General features: G+C 37.7%; 1 long non-coding RNA gene across 1 annotated transcript in view; it reads right to left on the bottom strand.

Moving 5' to 3' along the window:
• Nucleotides 1-14011, bottom strand: part of LOC125961267 (uncharacterized) — a 55614-nt gene that overhangs the window by 18108 nt on the left and 23495 nt on the right. The window contains exon 4 of the long non-coding RNA XR_007471719.1: nucleotides 13629-13705. This is a non-coding gene — a long non-coding RNA (uncharacterized LOC125961267). The remainder of the gene's footprint in view (nucleotides 1-13628; nucleotides 13706-14011) is intronic.

Raw genomic sequence — 14011 nt, 5'->3', positions numbered from 1 at the left:
GAATATCAGTTATAAGTGAAAAGTCAATACCATGAACATCAAGAAGAAACAGTGATTTATCGCAAAAAATATGCCACACTTCATTTTTTAAGATCTCATGCATATCAGCCCATATGTTCATTTATTCATCCAACAAATATTTATTAGCTGCCTACTATGGATTGGCATGTAAACTCGTTCCCAGTAAATGAGTCAGCTGAGAATGGAAATGTTAATATATTTAAATGTCAATATTGCATGTCAATATTTGTCTGAATAAATGTGGCCCCAGTACAATCACTGTTGTCACAAAGCATGTGTATAGACATCAAGAAACAGACCTAGGAGGGAGGCTGGGACATACATCTACCCTGTTCCTCAGTAATCTTAAGCCCATGGAACCGGGGCTCTGTGTTCCTCTGCTATACTCCATAAAGGTTTGAAAAGTGTCTTGAATGCATCTAACACAAAACAAGTGATGCAGATTGAACTTCTGACATTTTTTTAAAGATTTTTTATTATTCATAGCAAAGATTACGTATAATATCAGATTTATTAGTAAACAAAAACTAAACAATACAGTTTGGACAAGTACCCTGATATTTACGGGTTTAAACACCATAGACAAATTTTCACATTTAAGAATGTGAAAACGCTGTCTACCAAATTATAGACCAAATGTCATATGAGGAAAGAAATGTACTAGGTTACATTGACAGTACCCTCGGCATGGGTTTTAAAGAAAATACTATGAACATTGCCAGTTTGAAGCAGCCTCAACCAGTTGCCCAGAACAGAGTTAAAGATGTAAATATAATGAGTATTCTTGATAGTCTTTCCCCTACAAAACTAGAAGACAGTTTTCTTGAAAGAATTAATTACCATATAACAGTAGTCATATTTTAAGGTCAGAAATCCATGTTTAAAAACTGTAACTTTATTTTCTGAATCTCATCTTGCTTTGGGGTTCCAATGCCCATGACAGCAGCAGGTAAGCGATGGAATAGGGAGAGGAATTTAAAAATTGCCTGTTAAAAGCAATTCAGGGTGCCAGGGGAGGGTGTGCCAGAGAGGGGCGCACAAAGACTCATTTCCGTGGGACCAGGCACCCCGACAACCTCTCTGCCACTCACAGCCCATCCTCATCCCTGCATCACTGCTGCCAGTGGGGCCCGAGGGCCCGCAGGTGCCATGCGCTGTGCCAGGCGGAGCCTGTGCAGGTGACCCTCAGAGGACCGGGGCTGCCTGGTGGTGGCGGCGGGGACAGGCGTGCCTTTTGAGGCCACCGCGCTACCCGAGTCTGCGATCGCTCTGTGTCAGAAGCAGGGCTCGGTGTGCACCCCATGCACCACCGTGGAAGGGCAGCGGAGCCGGGGGCGTGGGGAGCCGGAGGGGAACTTCCTGGGGCCAGTGGCCGCCTGCTAGTTTATCCAAGCATTTCTCAACTATTCCAGCCTGCCCTACAGTGACAAACTCATTTCTATGCTTCTGTACACCTACCATTTAGCCATGTGGATGAAAGGCTCTTGGTGCTCCAGCCAGGAGTCAGTGCTGTGCCTCTGAGGTGGGAGAGCCAACTTCAGGACACTGGTCCACAAGAGAACTCCCAGTTCCCCGTAATATCAAATGGCAAAATTCTCCCAGAGATCTCCATCTCAACACCAAGACCCAGCTTCACTCAACGACCAGCAAGCTACAGTGCTGGCAACCCTATGCCAAACAACTAGCAGGACAGGAACACAACCCCACCCATTAGCAGAGAGGCTGCCTAAAATCATAATAAGGCCACAGACACCCCAAAACACACCACCAGACGTGGACCTGCCCACCAGAAAGACAAGATCCAGCCTCATCCACCAGAACACAGGCAGCAGTCCCCACCACCAGGAAGCCTACATGACCCACTGAACCAACCTTAGCCACTGGGGGCAGACACCAGAAACAACAGGAACTACAAACCTGCAGCCTGTGAAAAGGAGACCCCAAACACAGTAAGTTAAGTAAAATGAGAACACAGAGAAACACATAGCAGATGAAGGAGCAAGGTAAAAACTCACCAGACCAAACAAATGAAGAGGAAATAGGCAGTCTACCTGAAAATGAATTCAGAGTAATGATAGTAAAGATGATCCAAAATCTTGGAAATAAAATGGAGAAGATACAAGAAACGTTTAACAAGAACCTAGAAGAACTAAAGAGCAAACAAACAATGATGAACAACACAATAAAACAAATTAAAAATTCTCTAGAAGGAATCAATAGCAGAATAACTGAGGCAGAAGAACGGATAAGTGACCTGGAAGAAAAAATAGTGGAAATAACTACTGCAGAGCAGAATAAAGGAAAAAGAATAAAAAGAACTGAGGACAGTCTCAGAGACTTCTGCGACAACATTAAATGCACCAAAATTCGAATTATAGGCATCTCAGAAGAAGAAGAGAAAAAGAAATGGACTGAGAAAATATTTGGACAGATTATAGTTGAAAACTTCCCTAATAAGGGAGAGGAAATAGTCAATCAAGTCAAGGAAGCACAGAGAGTTCAATACAGGATAAATCCAAGGATAAACACACAAAGACACATATTATTCAAACTATCAAAAATTGAATACAAAGAAAAAACAGTAAAAGCAGCAAAGGAAAAACAACAAATAACATACAAGGGAATCCCCATAAGGTTAACAGCTGATCTTTCAGCAGAAAGTCTGCAAGCCAGAAGGCAGTGGCAAGACATATTTAAAGTGATGAAAGGGAAAAAGCTACAACCAAGATTATTCTACCAAGCAAGGATCTCATTCAGATTCGATGGAGAAATTAAAACCTTTACAGACAAGCAAAAGCTAAGAGAATTCAGCACCACCAAACCAGCTTTACAACAAAAGCTAAAGGAACTTCTCTAGGCAGGAAACAAAAGAGAAGTTAAAGACCTACCAAAAAAAAAAAACCCAAAACAATTAAGAAATTGGTAATAGGAACATACATATCGATAATTACCTTAAATATAAATGGATTAAACGCTCCAACCAAAAGACACAGACTGGCTGAATGGATACAAAAACAAGACCCATATATATATGCTGCCTACAAGAGACCGACTTCAGACCTAGGGACATATACAGACTGAAAGTGAGGGGGTGGAAAAAGATATTCCATGCAAATGCAAATCAAAAGAAAGCTGGTGTAGCAATTCTCATATCAGACAAAGTAGACTTTAAAACAAAGACTATTTCAAGAGACAAAGAAGGATACTCCACAATGATCAAGGGATCAATCCAAGAGATATAACAATTGTAAATATTTATGCACTCAACACAGGAGCACCTCAATACATAAGGCAAATACTAACAGCCACAAAAGGGGAAATCGACAGTAACACAATCATAGTAGGGGACTTTAACACCCCACTTTCACCAATGGACAGATCATCCAAAATGAAAATAAATAAGGAAACACAAGCTTTAAATGACACATTAAAAACATGGACTTAATTGATATTTATAGGACATTACATCCAAAAAAACAGAATACACTTTCTTCTCAAGTGCTCATGGAACGTTCTCCAGGATAGATTATATCTTGAGTCACAAATCAAGCCTTGGTAAATTTAAGAAAATTGAAATCGTATCAAGTATCTTTTCCGACCACAACGCTATGAGACTAGATATCAATTACAGGAAAAAATCTGTAAAAAATACAAACACATGGAGGCTAAACAATACACTACTAAATAACCAAGATATCACTGAAGAAATCAAAGAGGAAATCAAAAAATACCTAGAAACAAATGACAATGAAAACACGACAACCCAAAACCTATGGGAGGCAGCAAAAGCAGTTGTAAGAGGGAAGTTTATAGCAATACAATCCTCCCTCAAGAAACAGGAAACATCTCAATAAACAACCTAACCTTACACCTAAATAATTAGAGAAAGAAGAACAAAAGAGCCCCAAAGTTATCAGAAGGAAAGAAATCATAAAGATCAAATCAGAAATAAATGAAAAAGAAATGATGGAAACGATAGCAAAGATCAATAAAACTAAAAGCTGGTTCTTTGAGAAGAAACAAAATTGATAAACCATTAGCCAGACTCATCAAGAAAAAATGGGAGCAGACTCAAATCAACAGACTCAGAAATGAAAAAGAGGAAGTAACAACTGACACTTCAGAAATACAAAGAATCATGAGAGATTACTACAAGCAACTCTATGCCAATAAAATGGACAACCTGGAAGAAATGGACACATTCTTAGAAAAGCACAACCTTCTGACACTGAACCAGGAAAAAAAAGAAAATGTAAACAGACCGATCACAAGCATTGAAATTGAAACTGTGATTAAAATCTTACAACAAACAAAAGCCCAGGACAAGATGTCTTCACAGGCACAATCTATCAAACATTTAGGGAAGAGCTAACACCTACCCTTATCAAACTCTTCCAAAATATAGCAGGAGCAACACTCTCAAACTCATTCTCTGAGGCCACCATCCCCTGACATCAAAACCAGACAAAGATGCCACAAAAAACGAAAACTACAGGCCAATATCACTGATAAACATACATGCAAAAATCCTCAACAAAATACTAGCAAACAGAATCTAACAGCACATTAAAAGGATCATACAGCATGATCAAGTGGGGTTTATCCCAGGAATGCAAGGATTCTTCAATGTACACAAATCAATGTGATAAACTATATTAACCAGTTGAAGAAGAAAAACCATATGATCATCTCAACTGACGCAGAAAAAGCTTTTGAAAAAATTCAACACCAATTTATGATAAAAACCCTCCAGAAAGTAAACAGAGGGAACTTACCTCAACATAATAAAGGCCATATATGACAAACCCACAGCCAACATCATTCTCAATGCTGAAAAACTGAAACCATTTCCTCTAAGATCAGGAACAAGACAAGGTTGTCCACTCTCACCACTATTATTCCACAAAGTTTTGGAAGTTTCAGCCACAGCAATCAGAGAAGAAAAAGAAATAAAAGAAATCCAAATCGGAAAAGAAGAAGTAAAACTGTCACTGTTTGCAGATGACATGGTACTATACATAGGGAATCCTAAAGATGCTACCAGAAAACTACTAGAGCTAATCAATGAATTTGGTAAAGTAGCAGGATACAAAATTAATGCACAGAAATCTCTGGCATTCCTATACACTAATGATGAAAAATCTGAAAGTGAAATCAAGAAAACACTCCCATTTACCATTGCAACAAAAAGAATAAAATATCTAGGAATAAAGCTACCTAAGGAGACAAAAGACCTGTATGCAGAAAATTATAAGACACTGAGGAAAGAAATTAAAGATGATACAAATAGATGGAGAGATATACCATGTTCTTGGATTGGAAGAATCAACATTCTGAAAATGACTCTACTACCCAAAGCAATCTACAGATTCAGTGCAATCCCTATCAAACTACCACTGGCATATTTCACAGAACTAGAACAAAAAATTTCACAATTTGTATGGAAACACAAAAGACCCCGAATAGCCAAAGCAATCTGGAGAACGAAAAATGGAGCTGGAGGAATCAAGATCCCTGACTTCAGACTATACTACAAAGCTACAGTAATCAAGACAGTATGGTACTGGCACAAAAACAGGAAGATCAATGGAACAGGATAGAAAGCCCAGAGATAAACCCAGGCACATATGGTCACCTTATATTTGATAAAGGAGGCAAGAATATACAATGGAGAAAGGACAGCCACTTCAATAAGTGGTCTTGGGAAAACTAGACAGCTACATGTAAGAGAGTGAAATTAGAACACTCCCTAACACCATACACAAAAATAAACTCAAAATGGATTAAAGACCTAAATGTAAGGCCAGACACTATCAAACTCTTAGAGGAAAACATAGGCCGAACACTTTATGACATAAATCACAGCAAGGTCCTTTTTGACCCACCTCCTAGAGAAATGTAAATAAAAACAAAAATAAATGGGATCTAATGAAATTTAAAAGCTTTTGCACAGCAAAGGAAACCATAAACAAGATGAAAAGACAACCCTCAGAATGGGAGAAACTATTTGCAAATGAAGCAACTGAGAAAGGATTAATGTCCAAAATATACAAGCAGCTCATGCAGCTCAATATTGATAAAACAAACAACCCAATCAAAAAATGCGCAGATCTAAACAGACATTTCTCCAAAGAAGATATACAGCCTGCCGACAAACACATGAAAGGATGCTCAACATCAGTAATCATTAGAGAAATGCAAATCAAAACTACAATAAGGTATCACCTCACACCAGTCAGAATGGCCATCATCAAAAAATCTACAGTAAATTTTTTTTACAGTAAATACAGTAAATGCTGGAGAGGGGGTGGAGAAAAGGGAACCTTCTTGCACTGTTTGTGGGAATGTAAATTGATACAGCCACTATTCAGAAAAGTATGGAGGTTCCTTAAAAACTAAAAATAGAACTACCATACGACCCAGCAATCCCACCACTGGGCATATACCCTGAGAAAACCATAATTCAGAAAGAGTCATGTACCACCACAATGTTCATTGCAGCTCTATTTACAATAGCCAGGAAATGGAAGCAACCTAAGTGTCCACCGACAGATGAATGGATAAAGAAGATGTGGCACATATATACAATGGAATATTACTCAGCCATAAAAAGAAACGAAATTGAGTTATTTGTATTGAGGTGGATGGACCTAGAGTCTGTCATACAGAGTGAAGTAAGTCAGTAAGTGAAAACCAAATACCATATGCTAACACATATATATGGAATCTAAAAAAAAAAAAAAGGTTCTGAAGAATCTAGGGGCAGGACAGGAATAAAGATGCAGATGTAGAGAATGGACTTAAGGACACGGGGAGTGGGAAGGGTAAGCTGGGACGAAGTGAGAGAGTGGCATTGACATATATACACTACCAAATGTAAAATAGATAGTGAGAAGCAGCAGCAGAGCACAGAGTGATCAGCTCGGTGCTTTGTGACCACCTAGAGGGGTGGAATTAGGGTGGGAGGGAGATGCAAGAGGCAGGAGATATGGGGATATATGTATATGTATATTTGATTCACTTTGCTATAAAGCAGAAACTAACACACCATTGTAAAGCAATTATACTCCAATAAAGACGTTAAAAGAAAAAGTTAATCTCATCCAAGAACACCCTCACAGAAACATCCAGAATAATGTTTGGCCAAATCTCTGGACACCCTGTGGCCCATTCACACTTACCTAAGTACTTACCCCAAATAAATAAATAATAAAGATACCTGCCCATACCAAAAACTTTATGTAATTTTTTATAGTAATTCATTCAGTCATCTAAACTAAAAACAACCCAATGCCCATCATCTGTGAATAGATGAACAAGGTGTGGTATAAATACAATGGATTACTGTTCAGCAATTTTTTTTAATATACAGACACATGCTACAATATGGATGAATCTCCAAATCGTCATGTTATGTGAAAGCATTCTGCCACATTCAAAAAGGTACATATGATCTATTTATATGATATGCTGGGAAGGGTAAAATTATGGGAACAGAAAAGAGATAAGTGGTTTCCAGGATCTAGGAAAGGGAACTGACTACAAAGGGACACAAGGGAAATTTGGGGCTGATGTAAATCTATATCTTGATTGTGATCGTGGTCACATTTGTAAACCGTGTATGTTTGTAAAATTTTATCAAACTTTAACATGTAATCAGAGTAACTTTTTTCCCTCGTGTAAATTATACCTGATTTAAGTGGCACAAACTTTGAAGGGAAGGAGATCCAATTCTGTGATGCTAGCTGGTTTCTTAGAATCTTCCACCAGTTGATACTTCCTTTACCTTTGCACTAAGCCTGTAAAGGACATTCCTTCTTCTAAGTTCCCTTCTCTCCCCAAAAGTGGGGCCTTCCCAATACTTCACCTCTGATGCCACTTATCTGCCAAGGCCCCTCATTTTGATTTCCATGTAGCCCATGCTCTGACCAGACCTGTTCTGAGTATTTCCCTTCTGAGAGGGACCCTCTCCTCAGGCAGTTAGTTCATCAATGCTGGGAACTGTTCTTTCCACTCCTCTATGAAATCCCCCAAGACTCCACTCCAAGAAGGCTCCAAGATGGATCCTTTGGTGTTCATTCATTTCCAAGCTCATACGAAAATTGAGGTTATAGAACTTACTGTCTCATTTTATAGGTTATATACAATTTTTTGTGTTCCCCTTGGTTCACATGATATGGGGACTGTAAAGAGATTTCTATTATCCTAACAGGTATGTTGTTCTGCATGTTAACTGTTTCAGGGGAATTTGTTGAAACTTCCTTTTTGCTTATTCTTTGATCAGATTTGGTAAATTTTCCGTATGTTCTTGAAAAGAATATGAATTGCCTTTTTATTGAGCACAGGAGCCATATAGTAGGTCAAGACTGTTAAATGTATTGATAAATTCATCTGAAGCTTACTAAATTTTTGTTTGCAGAAAAGTGTTTAAATAATCCATTAAGGGTGTAGATTTTTCAAATACTGTAATACATGTGAGTTTCCAAAATAAAATAACCTATATGAGGAAACTTTTTAACTATGAGCGCTACACACATTTATTATATTACCAGAGAAACAAATTAAATACATGACAACACTTGACATAAAAGTACCGATTAAAAATGTCCTGAAGGGAATTCATGTTGGATAATGAAGTAGGTACGACTTAGAGCATTTCTCATTAGCCAGAAAGGCTGCCTTAAAAACCTTTGCATAATAACAGTCAAAAGTGTCATAACCTTCGTATCTGTGAGTTCCCAGAAGATTTTATCTTGAACGACTACTGTTCCCAGGGCGTACCATGGATATGTCATTTTAGTTCTGTGTCTTCTAGCAAAGTCTTATTTGAGTTCAATAAATCTCAAGGAATCTTTTGGTAGAAGATATAAACCTTAGAGTCCCAAGGAAATCGATCTTCAAGGTGTTTTTTGCTTTTGTTTTTCTTTTTTTTTTGGATCATCAGGTTTTACTGATACAAACAGGGTAGCTGGCAGTGAAAGACTATCAGCAGACAGAAAAATATATATTTTAAAGGTCATTGTTTTCATTTGTTTTCTCTGTAATAAAAAGCACAGCATTAAGACAAAGATTTCAAGGAGGCCTTTTAGGGTCACTGCAAGAAGTCACAGTTCGAAGCTAGAAGTCTGAGATCAGGTGCTAGCAGGATTGGTTTTTGGAGAGGCCCCTCTTTATGGTTTGCGGACAGCATCTTCTCACTGTATCCTCACACAGCCCCTCCTCTGTGCACATCCAGAAAGAGATAATCTCTAATTCTCTTCTAAGGATACCTGTCCTAGTGGCTTAGGGGCCCCCACCCTTATTACCTCATTTAAACTTAATTATTTACATTGGGTACTCATACTTTGACACATGTACTGGGTGTAGGGGCACAACTTAGTGCATAAAAAAAGATTAGCAAAATTAAAAGAGGTGTCTTAAAAGAAACATGTAATTAACACCAAATAATCCAATACATCTGAACCATAAACTAAAAATGGTGTCACAGATTTGGCACTAGGGGTCATGCAAACTGAGCTGAACTATGTAGACAGAATTGTAAATCTAGTTGATGCCAGTCAAAACAAAACACACCACAGTTTCAGCTTTAAATGAAAGAATGTACTCTATTTTTTATTGCTAAAATGAATTCTGATAATAAATTAGGTCTAAATTAAGTACACAAGGATGCAGAGTTTTGTTTTTTTCTTTTCTTCAGAGATCAGGGGGTCATTTACTGCACTGTAGGAGTAATTTACTAAATAGCACTCCAGCATCTTACTAATTAAAGAGTGACTCAGGCCATGCACTTAAGTTCACAGAGTCCCCAGATGTCTCATAAGTCAACACACTACATAAACAACACTGTTTTGTCCTGAATTAGGTATATGGAACACTGACAAAGTTCAAATTTGTTAGAGTACATGCTTTGTAACCTGCACTCCATTTCAAGTATCTTGAGCAAGTGAAGCTAGCTGACAATCGTTTTTCCTTTGCTGATTCTGTGGTATAACATAACTGTTCAACCATGTTAATAACTTTGACCATATCCAAAACTATCTTGTCAAATTCATGAAAGCACTAGAGCTTTGCCAAGCCTTATCTCTTTAATTGGAGTCAAATAGCTGTTTCTTTGACACTAAGAGTTGCCCACCTAGATTTTGTAACCTAATTTGCTTAGCTAATGAGAACAGTATGTCACAGTACATGGAATTTATCTGAAAATGAAAGCAGCAAATATAACTGAGCTCTCTTTCCTAGGGAGGGTTACTCTGAAACCCAGTTAGGACACCACTGATTAAAAAGGAGGTAGTTTAGCTTCCACTAGCATTTCCAGTGTGTGTGTTCTTGCACGTATAAATGATGAGACCAATATACAAAGTTAGTCATAATCGAGGGGGCTGTTCACTTGTTATTTAGCTGCTCTCTTACCCTCAGGTTAATGTTATAGCTGAAAACTGACATACCTAAAAATGGCTTCTAAAATTACCCAGGCATCAGATAAGAACTTGGAGCTGAAGAAGGTATAGAGTATTTGCTTATAAAATAGAATGTTAAGACTTTCAAAAAACTATACTAGGATAGTCATTTTTCAGTGGGAAGCTTATTGAGGTTCCCTAGGGTATTTTGTAAGTAAAATTAGGCCTTAGGTGTCTGTGAAATTATGAACCTTTTCACACATTAATTTGCACGAGGATAAATAAATTTCTGAAACTAGATCTAGGCTATATTGCTGTCTCTTGACATTACAGTGTCAACTTTACCTCCTAGGAGATCATTTCAACACCAGTGTCAACAAATACTGAGGCCTTTTATGTGCCAAACACTGCTCTGGGTGTTGCAGCTGACAGTCTAGTGGAGGAAATAGGCAATAAATAAGTGAAAAAGCAGACTTAATTACAGATGGTGATTCACTCAATGAAAAAATAAAAGAGAGGAATGAGTTAAAAGTGATGGGGAATAAGGACCATAAGGTAAATAGGGTGGTCAGGAAAGTCCTCTCTGGACATATGACATTTAAGGGGGCAACTGAAGGATAGGGAACTATCTACATGAAGACATAACGGAAGAGCATTCTGGGCTGTTGAAAAATCCTGAAGTGAGTATAAAAACGTTGTTTTTAAGGAACAGCAAGGGGGCTTGTGTGGCTCAGAGTACAAGGCAAGAGTGATAGGAAAGGAGTTGAGGTCAGGGAGCTAATTTAATGACAACTGACCCACTCCTAATGCCTATAGGTAGGAAGGACATGAGGGAAGGATATAATGTGTAATTTCCTATCTAGGAATGCGGAGAATCAAAAGCAGAACTTCAAGGGCAGTAGAAGAGAATGACCTCCTCCTCTGTGCTCCCCTAATATAATTATTTTTCTTTCCAGAGCATGGGTCAGCAAACTTTTTTTCTTAAGCAGGGGCCAGTTAAAGGCCACGTGGTAAATAGTTTAGGTTTGGTGGGCCATAAAGTCTCTGTTGCAACTATTCACCATGCTGTTACAGCACAAAGTTAGCCAGTTGATACATAAATGAATGAAGGTGACTGTGTTCCAATACAACTTTGTTTAAAAAAACAGGCACTAGGCCAGATTTGGCCTGCAGGCCATTTCTATTCTAGAGTCTCTAGAGAATTTCACATCCATGCAGTTCACATCTACATCAAAAATAGTGTCATTCTAATATAGTGTCTCTTTAGTAAGGAATACTAGGTTACTGTTATTCTACCAATGTTAACTGGAAAGAAATTCTTTATGAAAGATTTGAGTTCCAAATATTTAATAGTTAAATTAATTTGTACATCCTCAACTGATATATGGTATCAAGGAGGCCCCCCACACTGTATTTTCATTATCTCACTTTGCCCATCATTCATACAGATTGCTTCTGGGTAATTTCATCCTTCATTTCAAAACTCTTGTTACTAGGCAATAGGCCATTAATACAGCACATATATCTTCCTGAAGTCTAGATGAAGAATTTAATGAAGTTATAGGACACAAAATAATTACCAGTAGAATACATTTTTCCTAAATCCCTTATGGTATTATCAGCAAACTTAATGGTAGGATATTTCCATATATGATACATATTGGGGAGGTATTAATAAATTATAATATGTAAATAAATCACTACATCAGATAAGGATTATGTGTTTGCCACGGTCAAAATACACAAAAAGGGAAGAAATCACACTTTTAAAATGATTGAGTCTTGAGCCATGAATATAGAAAAGTGCATAACTTCATGAATGAGTGTTAGGTCAGAATAGTTCTATCAAATGCTAATGTTTCATGCTCTAAAACGTCACTTCTGTTTAACCTCTAATTTTCATTTGCACAGCTCCTCACTTAGATCTCTATATGCCTGGTGCAAAAATGTCTCTTGGTTTATCTCTAAGTCTCATTTCTAATTTAGCCTGTTTTACCCATAACCCCTAGAACAATCTCTAGATAATATTTTCATCATGGTATGACTTTGTTTAAAAATTTTAGAGTAGCTTGGAAATCTTCCCCCAAAAGGCAACCATATCTTAATTGATTCCTCACCCTTCCCCTGGAACTGGCTCTATACTATCTCAATGAACCAAAATTTGCCTGGTACACCTAAGTTTCTTCCATACATTAAACCTCTGCTCAGTACAACTTTCCCACAGTGACTGATGAGCAAACCCTTTCTTGGTCCTCCAGTGGTGAAGCCTTTCCCAACCCCACCAAGCATTAAGTCACTCCCTCTTTCATCCTTCATAATGGTGGCTATACCTCCTGGTTCAGGATTATCACACTGTATTATAATTATATGTTTAGTCATCTGTCTCCCCACAAACTAACTGTTCATTCTTAAGTGGTAGGTTCACTTTCATATTTATCTCTTTATTCTTACTGTCTGGTTCATCATGGGCACTCAATATGTGATTACTGAATAAATTAACACATTAATCAGCAAAAAATCTTCAGTTGTGTCAAGTTTTTACATTCAATTTTACTACCTTGATGATAAGAACTCCTTCTTCTAATCCAATGAGTGCTATTTCCAGAATTAAAATTGATTAAGGATATGCCCTCTAGATTTTCTAAATCATAGGTGTGAAAGAAAGTCCCAAGAACCAATCCTTTTTATTAGCACCCTGGGGATTTTGTAGCAGATGGTCCATAGACAACAATTTGAGCAATTCTGCACTAAAACATTCTTGGTATTGCAAAACCTTAAGTGAAGAAATTGGGGAGCTGCCCTCAAGGGAGCACTGCTACAGGATTAAAGGCATATTGGCCCTTTATTATGGTTAACCTAAGGTGTGGATATACAAATCTGTATAATATTTTGATTCTGATTTTACTTCTGACTTGTCTTTTTAAATAGCATTTATTTTCACTGAAAACATTTAGGCTGAGCTGAATTCTGTGAAGTAATGCCTAATAAATGGGAAAGAGAAGAGGGCAATATTTCAAGAAATGTAGTATCTCAATGGATAACCTTTGAGTAATTCTAATGGCTTAGCTCTGATTTTTTTTAGAGAAAATTTTGATTATATTTTCTGTCTTGGGTTCAAAGACCCCCTAAGCTGCACTCAAATGGATAACAAGGCTCTAGCGTAGCTTTTTGTTAGAGTCTTTAAAAGGGACTTTCTATCCAGTTATTTACCTCTTATGATAATGGAGCATTATTCTGTCTTCCATAATTCGTTGGCACGCACTACAGCCAGCTCCACACAGCAGCCTCTAGGAAGAAAATCGATTCCACCACTAGAAACTGGAGTCTCAGGAATTCATACCATGTGGAAAATCCAACTTCTTAAAACTACCAGCAAATTCACCAGCAGAAATGAGGACCTTCCAATGGAAATCAGTATCTTTCTTTCTATCTAGATCTAACCAAAGGACCAGTATACTGGAAGAAAAACATACCTTTTGTTTTAAGGGGGGAAACATTTGAGATGTCTAAGTATAAAATAAAGTTTCTGAAATGCATACCTAATAGACAACAGTAGTGTCTCCTAAATACCAAACCATATTAAAGTTTTTACA

Source organism: Orcinus orca, chromosome 15 (genome assembly GCF_937001465.1).
Source record: "Orcinus orca chromosome 15, mOrcOrc1.1, whole genome shotgun sequence".
Classification (NCBI taxonomy): Eukaryota; Metazoa; Chordata; class Mammalia; order Artiodactyla; family Delphinidae; genus Orcinus; species Orcinus orca.
Note: the sequence above shows the minus strand (reverse complement) of the source record. Positions and strands in the feature narration are given on the sequence as shown.